Below are 15,434 nucleotides of genomic sequence, written 5' to 3'. Positions count from 1 at the left end.
TGTTACTGTGTAACAGATGCATTAAGTTTGAGATTAATGCAGAATCTAAACATTAGAGTAATAATGAGTGAAACAGTAGACGTTTTACTGCTCGGCTAGTAATGGTCATTAATCGACCATTAATGTTGTTGTTGATCTGAGCTCCTATATAAGGAGGCTGTGATCACAGGCAGAAAGTACACACGCAGCGAAGCAAGCAGAAGCTCTCCACCTCATTCCCCTCCTCTGTCGTGCAACTCCTGCTTGGCAGAGTGCCTGTGATAGCGATCGGGTCCCACTCAGTTTGTCGTGACCACCAGTGCTTGATGGGGATCACGGTCAAACCGTTGTATCTTGGAAAACAGATGACCTGAGTATGCTTCGAAGCACAGCCGGAGGTGGAGGCGAATCTCTTTCATGGAAACTGTGTTAGTCGCAGGCCTCGGTCAGTTTTCCTGGTCGGTCGCTTCAACCGCCCGGTCGGCCTCTCCACTCGCCTGGCCAATCTCTGCCCGCCCGGTCTGCATCTCGCTCGGCCAACCTGCCAGTCTGCTCGCCCAGTCGACCTTTCTGTTCGCCTGACTCGTCTGCTCGACCAGCTTGTTTGCCTGTCAACTCGCCCGGCCTGCCTCTCGCCAGACCTTTCTGACCGCCCGACCGTACTGTTCGGTCACTCTGGTTGGACTGCTGATTTGTCCGATCGGTCTACCTGTTTCTTGACTGCTTAGCTCGGAAATACAGACCTGCTACTTAGCAGATTTGCCCGCTCGTCGACTGAGTCCGATAAGCCGCTCTTCGGCACGTAGCAGAAACCAATCTCTGCTGGCAGCCTGAGATTATCCGCTCAGGTCATCTCGATTGTAAGTTGAATTTAGATTTTGTAATTTTAAATTCAGCTAAGTCTCCAAAAATCTTCGGCAACAGATTGTTTTGTCGAACAGTAAGATGACTGACTTTCGTCAGTAACCATCCACCTCTATAGTATTTAAGGATGTAAATGAATCAAACGGTTCGCAAGTTATTTAGAGTTCGATTCAGTAAAAAGTTCGTTCGAGTTTATTCGTTTATCTTATCGAGCGGATCTTGATTTCGAACTCGACAGTTTTATCGAGTCGAGTTCAAGCCTAAGGATATTCGGCTCGTGAGCTCACGAACATATTTATTTACAGGCTTGCGGCCTCGAGCTCGGCTCATTCAAAGGGCTCGAGCTAGAATATATTCATTTATAAGTCGTGAACTCGGGCTCGAACTCGGTTCGATTAAAGGGCTTGCGAACATGTTTATTTATAGTATTGTGAATTCGGCTCATTTAGGGTGACAAGCAAACATGTTCGTTTATATGGATTGCAAGCTCAAGCTCGAATTTGACTCGTTTATTTGGTTAAAACTTGATTTCTCTACATATTCGTGAATATGCTCGCCTACATGGCTTGTGATCGAGCTCAAACTAGGACAAATGACAAGATTTGAATATAATATCTCATTGGAATAAAGATTAATTCACACAAATTTACACTACTAAATCATATGTACGTTGAGTAAATTTTAAAATTATTATACTTAAATATTATTTAAAAACCAACATATTCAACAAATAAAACTAAAAAAATCAATTGATAATTATATATAGCATTTAAATAATTATATATAATCAAGAAAAATCAATTAAATAATTATATATATATTGATTAAATTTATACCACAGCACCACTAAATCATAGGATAATAAATAAATAAAATATGATCTAAATTTTATAATGACATTGTCTCATCGGTATAAACTTAAAAATAGATTAAATAATCATATATAATAAAGAGGAGTCATGGCATAATAATATAATTGTATAGGTTTAGAGTAATAAAATTAGGCTTATTATTAATAAGTGAATGATTAAAACTTAGCATTTAACTGTATGAATTCACTCTTGTTTAACAAGATGAGTGTGATTGGAATAAATATGAATATAATGAAGATATGCCATAATTTATATTTTTGAATTTAACTTCTAGATCATAATATTGAAATATTCTTGAAAACACAATAAATAAAATAACGTAATACAAATCCACTAACTTATTCTTTTTTACCCTGAAATTTTATACCTAAATTATATGCACATTGTGACATTGAGTAAATTTACAAATTATTATTCTTAAATATTATTTAAAAACTAACATAGTTAATAAATAAAAACTCAATAAAAATTGATTAAATAATTGTACATAATCAAGACAAATTGATTAAATAATTATATATATCGATTAAATTTACATCACTAAATCATGCATAAAAAATAAATAAAGTATTGTCCAAATCTTATATATCTAAACAATTGATTAAATAGTCATAAAACTTTATATGATGGATGATATTTTAGAATTTTAATTAAATAAAATTATCTAAATAAAAAATACAGTTGTTATTATACTAAAACTTTATGTGGAGTGAGTTTGATACCATGATAGTATATATATATATATATATATATATAGAAAGAGAGAGAGAGGGGAGTGTCATTCCCATTCCAAAAATTGATTCTCACACTAAAACTTTATCTTGACTTACAAATTTACCCTCATTTAATTACATTTCAATTTTATTAGACTAGAATGTCCTTTCATAACCCTACTAGGCATTCCATTCATTTCCAATATTTGATTCACAATTTTAAATTCTTTCTATTTTTTCTCACTTATTTTGCTTTCGTTTAAGGGGGGAAAAAATCATAGCATTCCAAATTTAGAGATTATTGATGGAGAAGATCAAACAATAAAATTAGCGATTTCAAAAGATACCAATGAATTTCTAATGAAGATGGCTATCATTCCCTCATGAATTATAATTATTCTCCTTTTCATTTTTTTTAATTATTTTTTTTTGCTTTCTTGAATAATGTTTTGCAATTGAAATTCAACCCATAATATTGAGATTTTTCTAAAATTTTGATTAAAAAAGTTATGGTAATATGAAATTTTTGTTTATAACACAAATTAATTAGTGGTTTATGTGAGATTAGTTGATGGACCTATGATAAACTTAGATCATTGAATACATCAAAGCTTTGTATGAAGCATTCACATGTGTTTCATTCACAATGTATGAAGTATTCACGTGTAATGTTACTGGAGATTTTATTGTAATAATTTAAAAAAAATTATTGATAAAATTTATTTGAAGTATTATATACTAATGCGCATCAGGTTAGATTAATGATAAGAAATTCAAATATGAAATGAAGCAGATTAGCAATAATTATGCAGTTCAAGTAAATTAGTGATTTTCCAATTGTGTGTGATTACTTTTAAATTTATTTTGTGCATAATACTTGCTGTGGTAAACTTTTCTCGTTTGAATTTATTTTTAATTAAAATATCATATTTTGATAATTATATATATGAATTGTAGTAATTTTATCATAGATATGTTTGTAGAATACAAATATCAAAAGAAAATTGCACAAACTTTAAATTTCGTATGGTATGATTTTTTTTTTTTTTTGCATTATAAATTGTAATAATTGGCCTTAAAAAAAATGGCAATAATTGTAGTGTAGATAGATAAGATATTATAAGATAGAGAGAGATTATTATAATATAATTTTTTTTATTATTTATCATCTATATTGTATAAATATTTTATTTAATATAATTAACAAATCATACATTTTCAATACAATTTATAAATACTTTTTTGCACATACTATTTTATTTTTATTTTTATTAATTATATTTTTATGTAGTATTTTAACATTTACTATCTAAATTTTATCATTTTGGTTATTATATGGGTAATAAATTACGTTTTTCTAATTTGAAAAATAACATACATTAAAAGAATAAAATACCGCGTATTAATATCCTTTTTAATTATTTTAACCATCGATAATTTACATTAAACATATGCTTATCGCTATTTATGATTAAAGAAAAAGTTTAACTCTTAAAGATTTATTATGTACTCAATAAGAATAAGAAATAAAATTATTTTTATATATTTATATTAATATTAGTTTTGTACAGTAGTTATATAGTTTTTTACAATATTGACTCTAGTCTCAAACTCATCTCCACTTTCCCCAACCCTAATATTTTGAATCCTAATTCTCGCTGTCGCCTCTCTCCTTTCGCTTCTCATTCTCACTTCTGGATCTCTTATTCTTGAAGAGAAAATCTGAGATTGATGCATATAGTAAGTTTTTCAACTTTCATTATAGTAAACCATGATAATTCTATTTTTTTTTTGTGATTAAAAGTTGAAATAATGTGATAAGTGAAAGAATGGGCGATGGCTGCACTCACGGGTATCTATCGTGTGGGGTGTAACTCAGGAGTTAGGGTATTGTCGCTTCACACTCCGGCAGCAAGGATGCTTGCTTCTCTTTTTTTTTTAATGAGTTTTCGTATTTCAGGATTTATATGTTTGTGAACTTTTCTTTTATCTACCCAGATTTATTTCCATATCACCTTGTTATGTGTTTTAAATTATTGAACCTGTTGTAAAAATGCTTATTTCAATTTATTTAAGTAATTCTCTTGTTTCTTATATTAAACATTTTCTTTGTACTAATTGATGCAGTTATTGTTGTTTATCCACTCCAAACATGTCAACTCCAAACACATTGTGAGCGCAAGAATGAAGCACAACTCCAGTGGAGGAGTTCAAGAAGTACAAATGATATCAATGAAACTTCTCAAAGCAAGGATGTGGCTGATAATAATGAAGATGAGGAAAACAATCCATATTGTCGGAAGAAAAGGAAACACACATCTCCAACATGAGCTGATTTTAAACGGATTACTCTTCCAGTCTTCCTGATGGGAAGATGAAGGCCGAATGTATTCATTGTAAGCATCGATTATCAATTATTATTTTGGGTTGTACATCACATTTGAATAGGCATAGGACTCGATGTATGAGAAAGAAAATGAATAAGACTGGGCAAAAAAAATACAAGTATCATCACAAGTATTTCAGAGTCGGAAACTGTTAGTGCGGTATAGAATTTCAAATATGATCAAGCAAAGATTAGAGAGATTATCTTTCACATGATTATTATTCATGAACTGTCATTCGTCTTTGCAGAATATGAATTATTCAACTTATTGATGAAGAGTACTTCTCCACATTTGCAAAAGATCAATCGTGTCATTGCAGAGGAAGATTGTATTACTTCTTATGAAATAGAGAAGAAAAAATTAGTGGCAGCATTAAAGAATGTAAATAGGGTCAATGTGACTACTAATTTATGGAGGTCTGATAAAAAAATTTCATATATGGTTATCACTTGTCATACATGGACTCTAATTGAAATTTGCAAAAGAGAAATTAAAATTTTTGTGAAGTCCCATCACCCCATACAGGTATTGTTATGTGTGATGTTTTGAACAAGTGTTTCCACTACAAGAACATTGATATTTAGCGACAACATATTTCGTTGCTAAGATATAGAAATTCATCACTAACAAATAGTTCCGAAGAAAATTTATCGTCGCTAGTGTCGTCGTTATAAGATTGTACTAAACACAAATTAGCAACAATTTTTTATATTTCGTCGCTAATATTTTAGCGACGCGAATAATTCATCCCTAACCCATTATATCCGTTGCTAATTTCTTTGCGACGAATTAAAAAAATTTCGTCGCCAAAAAAGCTATTAGCGATGATATAATATGCATTCGTTGCTAATAAATTTGGTACGAACCATCCCTATTTCGTCACTGACATTATAGTAATTTTGCTCGCCAAAATAATGTTAGCGACGAAAAAAAATTAATTCGTCGCTAACGGTTTTGCTACGATTTATTTCTATTTCTTCGCTAACACCTTAGTAATTTCAATGCATTTGAGAGATTAGCATAATTCGTTGCTAATCATATGGTTAGCAACAAATTATGTGAAAATCATCGCTAACCCCTTATTTTAAAAAAATAATAATTTTTTTTTCATTCATCCTGTATACACATTACAAACTCATACAACCATCCAAACTCTAATAACAATATTCACAACAATCACAACCCTAACAATAATATTCACAAACTTTTACAAGTACTAATTCTAAGAACAAATTCACAAATACACTCACAAACAACTCATACTTCAACATAAATAAGTTCACAACATTCACAACTCTAGCAACATTCACAAACAAGAGATGCAAGTACTCAATATCAAAGTCTAATAACAAGTAAGATAACAAATAAATTACACAACAAGTAACAAGTGTTGGGACCTTGACGCCGCTAGGAGGAGGGGGGGTGAATAGCTCATCACCCAAATCGTCACTTCCTACACTTGTTAGTACACAACAGAAATACAAAACAAAACAAACAAATAGAAAACTAAACTTAGAGGCAATAACCAAGACAATCAAACCTCTAACACATTTATGTAACGTGGTTTAGAGATCACTTACTCCCACTCCACAACTGTCTGTAAGGTAGACAATCTCAATCCGTAGGTAGATGATTCCCCGGAGAACTTTCGGCTAGCTCGCGTTATCACGCCCTGAGAGTAAGGTTGTCCGACGAAAATCGAACAACACCTCTCCTGTAACAGTGACAAATAAATCATGTATACATAGTCACAAGCTCACATAAGAAATAAATCCACACCCACATGGCTGGAACATACACAACCATGCAGTTATATACTCAGCTCACACTGCTGGAACAAAAATACCATAACCATGTAGTTATATAAGCAGTCCACACGGCTGGAACAAAAAGAAACTACGCAAGATAAAACACTGATTGCATGCCGACATGACTTACACCACAATACAAAACCAAAACGAATAAATGAGCCACAAGGCTCAAAACCATAAATAAATCCATATAACGGAATACTAAAACCAAATACAGAGTACCGATAGCGTAATGCCCAATAGCATGGAAAGCCAAACTCAGATGTGACGTGGGATTGATAGTCAGGATCCTCCAAGCAACTCCTCATACCTCTACCTGTTACCTGGCAAAAGAAAATTAGTACAAGGGGTGGTGAGTGCGGATCACTCAGCGAGTAATAAGAACATGATAGCGCATGGATAAAAGTGTAAGGCGATCAAAGATATATAGTCTCAGTAGAGAAATAAGAATATGATCATATATGACATGATAAACATACATATTAGTACCGGTCTAACACATGGTATAACGATCAATAAATCACTAGGGATCAGTAACAAATCAGCTAATAACACCCGGACAATATTTATAATAGCATAACTATATATGATAAAACAGTGATAGATCATCAAATATGAGAGCAATGCTCTATCACAAGAATGCAACATATGTGGGAGCAACGCTCCACCACAAACAATCGGTAATATGTGGGAGCAACAATCTACCACAAATAATCTGCAATATGTGGGAGCAGCGCTCCATCACAAATAATTCGCAATATGTGGGAGCAACACTCCATCATAAACTATCTGCAATATGTGGGAGAAATGATTCACCATAAATAAATCACAAGTGACTAAGACATCTAGCTATCTAGCTATGGACTGTACGAGATCACTCTACAACAGATCACTATGGGCAACCCAACTACTAGGGAGCAATGATCATCAAACTAGTTCATACCACATGAGAGCAATGACCGTCAAACTAGCTTATACCGCAAGGGAGCAATGGTCGTCAAACTAGCTCATACCACATGGGAGCAATGCCCGTCAAACTAGCTCATACCGCAAGGGAGCAATGATCGTCAAGCTAGCTCATACCAAAAGGGAGCAATGATCGTCAAACTAGCTCATACCCCATGGGAGCATTGGTTGTCAAGCTAGCTCATATCGAAAGGGAACAATGTTCACCAAACTAGCTCATACCGAAAGGAGCAATGGTCGTTAACATGCATATAACGCAATGATGAACATGTGTAAGTAATCATGATACTGATATAATGACTATCAATGCAACAACTCCCTCAACATAAGTACAATATACTTAACAAGATCCTCTAATAGTACACACTAGACACATGTGCACACATAATATAAATATAATCAACAAGATACCTCCAGTAATACACACCAGACATGTGTGAACACTCAACACAGACATAATCAACTAGATACTCCTATAGTATACACCGGACATATGCACGCAATCACATAGGTATAATTGACAAGATACTTCCAATAGAACTCATATGCAAACCCAACACACGTAGATCCAGAACATGATCCCTCAATCACATATACCTATATGCATGAAAAGATCCAACATGTGTCAACCAACAACATTTACAATACATGACAACACCTATACCCATATGCACACTAACACATGCATAATCAGCGTGATAATTCCTATATCACACAACAACCTCATGTGTATGATACTACATAAAAGTAATCTAAATGCAAATTCCTATCGTACACACCATACACGTGTGTACCCTATAGAATAGGAATATCAAACAGTGAGATTGTATAGATAATAAAAAGAGAATCTCAAAGGTCAAGTATATAAGTATCAAGTGCAGATAAAATATGAGTGGAGTCAAGATAAAGCAACTTAACCTAAAAATAATCCATGCACTAAATCAAAGAATTATAGAGGCCAAGAAAGAAGTACCCATCTTTAATATGTAGCTCAATGTCTAATAAATCTCACGTCGATACGCTCATCTCGAATCAAGGTCCTGCAAAAGCAACCCTAACCATTACACCTTCCAATTAGGGTTTACAACAAGCATAATCAATCCAAAACTCACCCAATTCTAGTGTACACTATTGTTTCCTCGTGATCGGAGCACCCTCCTATCGGTAACTGTGGTCGGGACCAAGTGAAGTCGCTGCCCAACCAATCCAATGCCCTTAAGTGTGACCGCTGGCAGCAGGAAAGGCTCCTACAGTGACTGAGTGCCGGAGATGATGACCACCGTAGCTATGGCTGAGTGCTGGAATCACACCATGAAGAGACCGATAACACTCAACAGAGATGTATCAATAGGCACGACAAAACTCCATGCCTGCAGTGACTACTCGTTGGGAGAAGGGATCAGCGTTGGCAGTGGCTGGCCATGGCTGCCGCGTCTAGCTGTGGTGGCCGGATAAGAGAAGGGGTGGATCGACACTAACTTGAGGAAGCCAACGGTGTGTCTATCAGGAAGAAGCGAAGGTGATGCTGAGTTGCCGTCATTCAAAGAAACAGTGATGTGAAGGAAAGAGATCGAGCGATGGCTTCTAAGCGATGGCGGCTGGAGGAGATAGTGATGACAATGAAGACACACAGTGGTGATTGGAGCAGTGCAGCTAGAGCACGAGGGGGCTAGGGCACGACTGAATAGGGAGCTCGGGTGCTCAATGCTCGTTGTGATTGCAGATGAGAAGGCTCAGTTGATGGAGGTTGTACGATGCCAACGCGATGGAAAATCTGTGGCATCGAGCAAAGATCTGGCACGATTGGAGAATAAATGTGGTTGTCGACGACAAACGATTGGAAGATCCAGGGCTCCTTGCTCAATTTCCGACAAGCTCTGAGTGTCTGCGGACAGGAGGGGAAAAACAATGGCTGGATCGGAGTTCAGATGGTCGGCATCGGTGATTGGTAGTGCCGAGTGTCGATGTCTCTCAGTTGGGGTGGCACAACGAAAGAGGGAGAGAAGGGGGAGTCGACACGAGAGGGAGAGGGAGAGGGAGGAAGGGATCGGGTGGAGCAATAGAGAAGTTAACCTAGGTTTTTATTATATACTTAGGTTTAATCAATTTAAGCATAAGATAATTCCTCAATTAATTCCCTCTTAATTGATATATCAAACAGATTTTCTCTAAGTCTATTCGATTCATCCCCTTAAACGAGTCATACGTACTCCGTTTAAATCCTGAAAATTTTTTAAAAATTTCTGAAATATCCAATAAGTGAACTTCTCTAATAAAACTTATTATTTAATTTGTCATATCTCACACGCGTAGCTCCTTGTGGGTGAAGAAACCTCACCACAACTCACACAAGACCACACTAGATCACTTGAGAACTTGAAGACTCTAATTAGGATTAACCACCACTAATTTTGTCATCTTGCTCAAGCATCCTGAAGACCTGAACTCCATTAAATAGAGCTCGGATGGAAACATTCAAGTAATGTTTCCGTCACCAGTCGACTGCCATACTTACCAGTTGATTGACCTTCGTGGATTTCGACTGTTACAGGCCAACGACTCTATACCAGTCAACTGATGAAAATACCAGTCGATTGCTATAGTAATGCTACAGTGATGTTACAGTAATGCTACATTGATGCTACAATAACTCTACAGTAACCTAGAATTTTACTCTAAGTACAGTCTCTCATGCACTTGTCATTGCCCGCATAACCTAGACCTAGCCTTCTAACCTCCTCCATTTGCCTCACGTCCCTTGGATGTCTCCCCATCCTTCACGCCTTGCCTTCTAGAGCTTCCATTGGCCTTGTCATTATTGTCGGGTCTTCCTTTGCCAAGAGGTCGCACCTCCGGAACTTCATCCATTGCCAAGTCACACTTGGACTTACGTTGCCAAGACTACTTGCTTGGACTTACACCGCCAAGACTTACCCTTAGACTTTCCTCCTTTTCCAAGATCACACTTGAACTCTCCTTGTTATACATGTATCCTGCACACTCATAGTGCATATCAAATACAATAATAAATCTAACTTAAACTTTTGTCCAAATATCAAAACATAGGGCACCTAGATTGCTCCAGGAACAAGTTTAAAACATCAAGTTCACAACTATTGGACTATAAAGACGCTAGAGGAGCTAACTTTTAGAAATTGAGAATACGCAGTGGAAATAAAGCCAAGGAAAAAGAAGCGAGAAAGAAAAAGACAAGCACTAACACAAGTAGTTTTTTATTTGGTTCAGAGCCTTCGACTACTCTTACTCCAAGGCCTGTACTCGTTGAGTGATAAGGAAAGGTTACCAATAAAAGAGAAAATAAGTAAAACTTGATTGTCAGTTGTCAAAGTAGCGTTACAGCGTCGTAGGAGCTTCTTCGGCCGCATAGACTGTGCTGACGTGGTGAGCTCTCCTTGAAACTTCATCCTTGAAGTTTATCAACCTTCGGGGGCCTAGACCTCCTCCGGGCGCTAGGACCATTGACGTGGGTTCGACCAGTCGTCACACTCCAACTCAGCTTCTTCTGGATGACTTTTGCTAGTCCGAGCGCCTAGAGTACCTCTGGGCGCCCGGACCGCTTGGGTGCCTACAGGCACCCGCCCTGGGTCCCTGCCTCTATGAAACTGGCATGGCGCCCGGACTACTCTTTTTCACTTTTATCTTTCTTGCAAAAAAAGAGTTAGTCCAGGCAATCATGATATGTTTATCCTGTAAAATAAAGTTAGCACAATAAAGTAGTAGTATTAATTAGATCCTATCTCTCTGAGACCAGGACTTAGTCACGGTCTCAGCTTATATTTTCCAAATGGACCTAAGCTGGACCGACATCTACTGTTACCTTAATTGGGAATGCGTCCTCACTAGATCTCTCATCTAATTACTTACCTCTACTTACCAATTGCAGACTTCTTTGATGTCAGGCCCCTTGATCCACCATGACTTCCTGCCAGACCTCAACCGATCTGGACTTTATGCCAGCTATCAACCTAACTAGACTTCCTTCTGCCAGATCTCAACCAATCTGGACTTTGTGCCAACTATTAACCTAGTTGGACTTCAACTTGGTGTTTCAATCCTCTAGACCCATCAAGTTTTGTACACTCGGTAAAAAGGTTATCGCGAACAGAAACTCAGTGGATCGATCCACTGATCGATCCACACTGCTTCAATCGATCCATTAATCGATTGAAGTGCTGAATTTGGCCGGGAAAGTCTGTTTTCATCATTTTAGACCATGTTGAGTCTAGGTAACCATTCCTAACCCTTCAAAACACATTTGTTTACATTTATGGGGAGTTTTCATGATAAAAACAAAATTGGATTGGTTAAGGAAGACTAAGTAGAAGTTTAGGTTGAGTTTTAGTTTTATTATTGGATTTTTGAACCTCAAAACTTTTAAATTTGAGTTTTTCTAAAGATTTGGGGATTCCAAGTCATTGTTGGTGCAATGACAGAAGTTTACGTGCATGTATTTAGGGGGAGTTACTCTTTAACGACATGGAACTAATTTTCCGACACCATTGAAGGTGGTTAAACCTCCGTTTAGAAAGATAATTGCTCAAGGTTGAGCGTTGAAAAGAATGAAGAGTGGATATCTTCATTGAGGGGTTATGGATGCTCTAGGATGAGCATTATTACGTGGAATAATGCTCCAGGGTGAGCATTTAATATAGTGAAAGGTATGAGACCTTCATTGTTGGATTTGTTAACACGTAAGGGTGAGCGTTGAAGATAATGAAGGGTATGTGACTTTCATTATGGTGTTGTGAACAACGAATAAAGTTGTGAATAACGGCGAGTAACTCTTCAGGGGGAGAGTTCATTTTGATGTGTGCCAATAGGGGGAGAATGTAGGGTTTAAGTTAGGCCTTCATTATCTAAAGAGGAAGTTTGCCCTCTAGGAAAGGGGGAGAATGAAGGAAACTCTCATTCATGTCTTAGCATGAATGAAGTTGAGGCTATGCGATTAGCCTAACTTAAAGGTACTGTCAAATATCAAAAAGGGAGAGATTGTTGGTGCAATATTCCCTAGGTCAAGGTTGACCTGGTTGACTAAGCTTGAGATGACTCAAGCTTGAATCTTGATATTTGGGTTTTGATGTTTGACAATACATGAAGACTGATAATACATAGAGATTGCAGGCGCAATCGTTCATTTGGGGAGATTGTTGGTACAATTCTCCTCTAGTCAAGGATGGGCCGTTAGATGTGAAGAAGAGTCAAGTATGTCAAGAATGACTGGATACTTGACTGAGAAGTCTTGGTGAGTGAAGTAAGGCGGTTGAAAAATTCTGGTGAGTAAAGCCAGTTGAAAGTCTTGGTGAGTGAAGCTAGGCAAATGAGAAGTCCTGGTGAGTGAAGCCATGTAGTTGGAAAATCTTGGTGAGTGAAGCCAGGTGAAAGACCTAGTGAGTGAAGCTAGGCAGAGGAGAAGTCCTGGTGAGTGAAGACAGGCAGATGGGAAACCCTAATGAGTGAAACTAGGTGAAAGTTCTGGTGAGTGAAGGTAGGCAGATAGGAAGTCCTAGTGAGTGAAGCTAGGCAGAAGGGAAGTCCTGGTGAGTGAAGCCAGGCACGTGGAAATCCAGGTGGGTCAAGGTTGACCGGACACATGGTATTGAGAAGTCCAAGTAGGTCAAAGGGTTGACCGGATACTTAGCACGAGGAGAAAAAGTCCAAGTGGGTCAAAGAAATTGACCAGACACTTGGTGAGGAAGTCCTAGCAGGTCGAGGGTGACCGGATGCTAGGCATGTTATCTCAACAGATCATGGTTGACTAGATGTTGAGTTTTAGGAGCTTGAGACTTGATTAGGGCAATTCAAGCTGATTCAATCGATCAACCGATCGATTGGGTGTGTTCCGCGATAAACTTTCCTCCCAATCGATTAGTGGATCGATTGGGAAGCTGGGTTTGTCGCATAGAAGCCCTCCCAATCGATCACCCGATCGATTGGGAGCCTCCAATCGATCGAGTGATCGATTGAGAGGCAGGAAATCGTGCGAGAACCCTGAATCGATCGGGCAATCAATTCAGGCGATTTTCATAGAGCATAGAGGTGCTCTGGATCGATCGCCCGATCAATCCAAAACCTCCCCAATCGATTGGGAGCAATCTAATCGATTGAGATCCAACCGTTGGCGCTGGATAAAGCTGTTTCGAGCATTTTCTTCAGCATCACTTTTTCATCTCTTCGCCCAATTCTTCCCCAACACATACAACGATTTCTCCACAGCTCATAGCCAGTTCTTGGAGGCTCTTGGAAATAAGTGTTGGTGCACTTCCAAGGTTCAAGAGGCAACAACAAGCAAGAAAAAAGGCAAGCTAGGGTTTCTACTATGTAAATCTTGTAAGGTTTACTGTTTTATCAGCTTGTAGTTTGTTCTTCTTGTGTATCTTTGCGTGTGAGTCTTGCACAGGCTTCTCCGCCTTCGGTAGTTACCATAGTGGAGTGTTTTCATAGTGGAAAGTGTGTGTCGTGTGTGAATCCTTGAATTAGTCACTTTTCTTGAGGTGGATACCAAGTAAATCCTTGTGTTAGCGTTGTAATTGTGTTTCTTGTATTTTTCGCTGCATATCATCACCAAGAAGCAAGCAACTATGAGCACGACGAGCTATTCACCACCCCCCCTCTATCACATTTCGACCCTAACAAAAGATTTTAACTCAAACCTTACAAATATAAAAGTGTTAATTGATAATATTAGCTCAATTAATTTAACAAAAAATCTTGTGCACCGTTCAAGAACCAAACACATTGAAATTAGACACCACTTTATTAAGGATCATGCCACTAAAGGAGATATTGAACTCAAGTACATTGAGTCCAAATCTAATTTAGCTGACATATTTACCAAACTCCTCCCTGAAAGTAAGTTTAGCAATCTACGTAGAAAATTAGGGATGTGTTTAATAAACTAGGATACTCAAATTACAAAAACTGTTTTAAAAAATAGTGCTTTCAAATTCTAAGATAAAATCTTTATATTTTTTTTTGTAAAAACTTCCAATTTTTAGAATTTCAAAAAAAAAATTAACCTTAGACTAGATTAATCCCTTAGAAAGCATGTACCTATAGGGCTAGTACTTGAGCATCTCACCAACACCCTAAGATTTCTCTGTTTGTGATTGCTGAACATAGAAAGGGGTGAGATGCATAGGCAAATTGTTTAGACTTAAGATGCTTATTTCAGTGCATCGACATAAGTCCGGGCATTAAATACAAAATAGACATTAATCAGGTTAAGTTATTTAGCTTAGTCAAACACTAACTGATTCCAATTAGATTTAACCTGACTAACCAAGTGAAACTGCTATCTTCTGATAGTCAGTAAGTAACTAATTGGTTAGACAGTTATTTTTGTATGTCAGGTTCAGGGGGAGAAATTAACTATTTTCACATTTATTTTCCCTTTATTTTAAATTAGTGTTTGAAAAATGCTTTCTTAAAAACATTTTAAATATGATTAAACGTAGCTTTTTAACTTAGTTTTTGAAAATTGGATTTGAAAAATTACCTTTATGTTTAAAAAATGTTTCAAGTTCAAACTTATTTTGAAAGTTAAATTAATTTAGAACTTATAAACTTATGTTTAAAAATTGGAATTTCTAAACTTGGTTTTTATGAAGTTAAGCTTTAATAAACTTATATTTGAAAATTAGCCTTTATAAATTTATGGTTACAAGAATTGTCTTTTGTTAAAACTCCCCCGAGTCAAACTGACTTATGTCTGTATTCTTTCTTGCAATTTTTTTATGATTATTTGATCTATGTTTATGTTTGATGAATGCCAAATGGGGAGGGTTAGGTGGTTAAGTTAATTAAAATAATAAAATATCAAAC

General features: G+C 36.7%; 1 long non-coding RNA gene across 1 annotated transcript; it reads left to right on the top strand.

The window, feature by feature from the left end:
* The first annotated feature begins 4,046 nt into the window (after nt 1-4,046).
* LOC122053781 lies at nt 4,047-5,201 on the top strand. Its single transcript, XR_006132377.1, has 3 exons — nt 4,047-4,168; nt 4,556-4,824; nt 5,063-5,201. It is a non-coding gene; the product is annotated as an uncharacterized LOC122053781 (long non-coding RNA).
* The last annotated feature ends 10,233 nt before the right edge of the window (nt 5,202-15,434 follow it).

Source organism: Zingiber officinale, chromosome 1B (assembly GCF_018446385.1).
Source record: "Zingiber officinale cultivar Zhangliang chromosome 1B, Zo_v1.1, whole genome shotgun sequence".
Taxonomy (NCBI): Eukaryota; Viridiplantae; Streptophyta; class Magnoliopsida; order Zingiberales; family Zingiberaceae; genus Zingiber; species Zingiber officinale.
The sequence above is the reverse complement of the archived record's forward strand: the minus strand, read 5'-3'. Positions and strand labels throughout refer to the sequence as shown.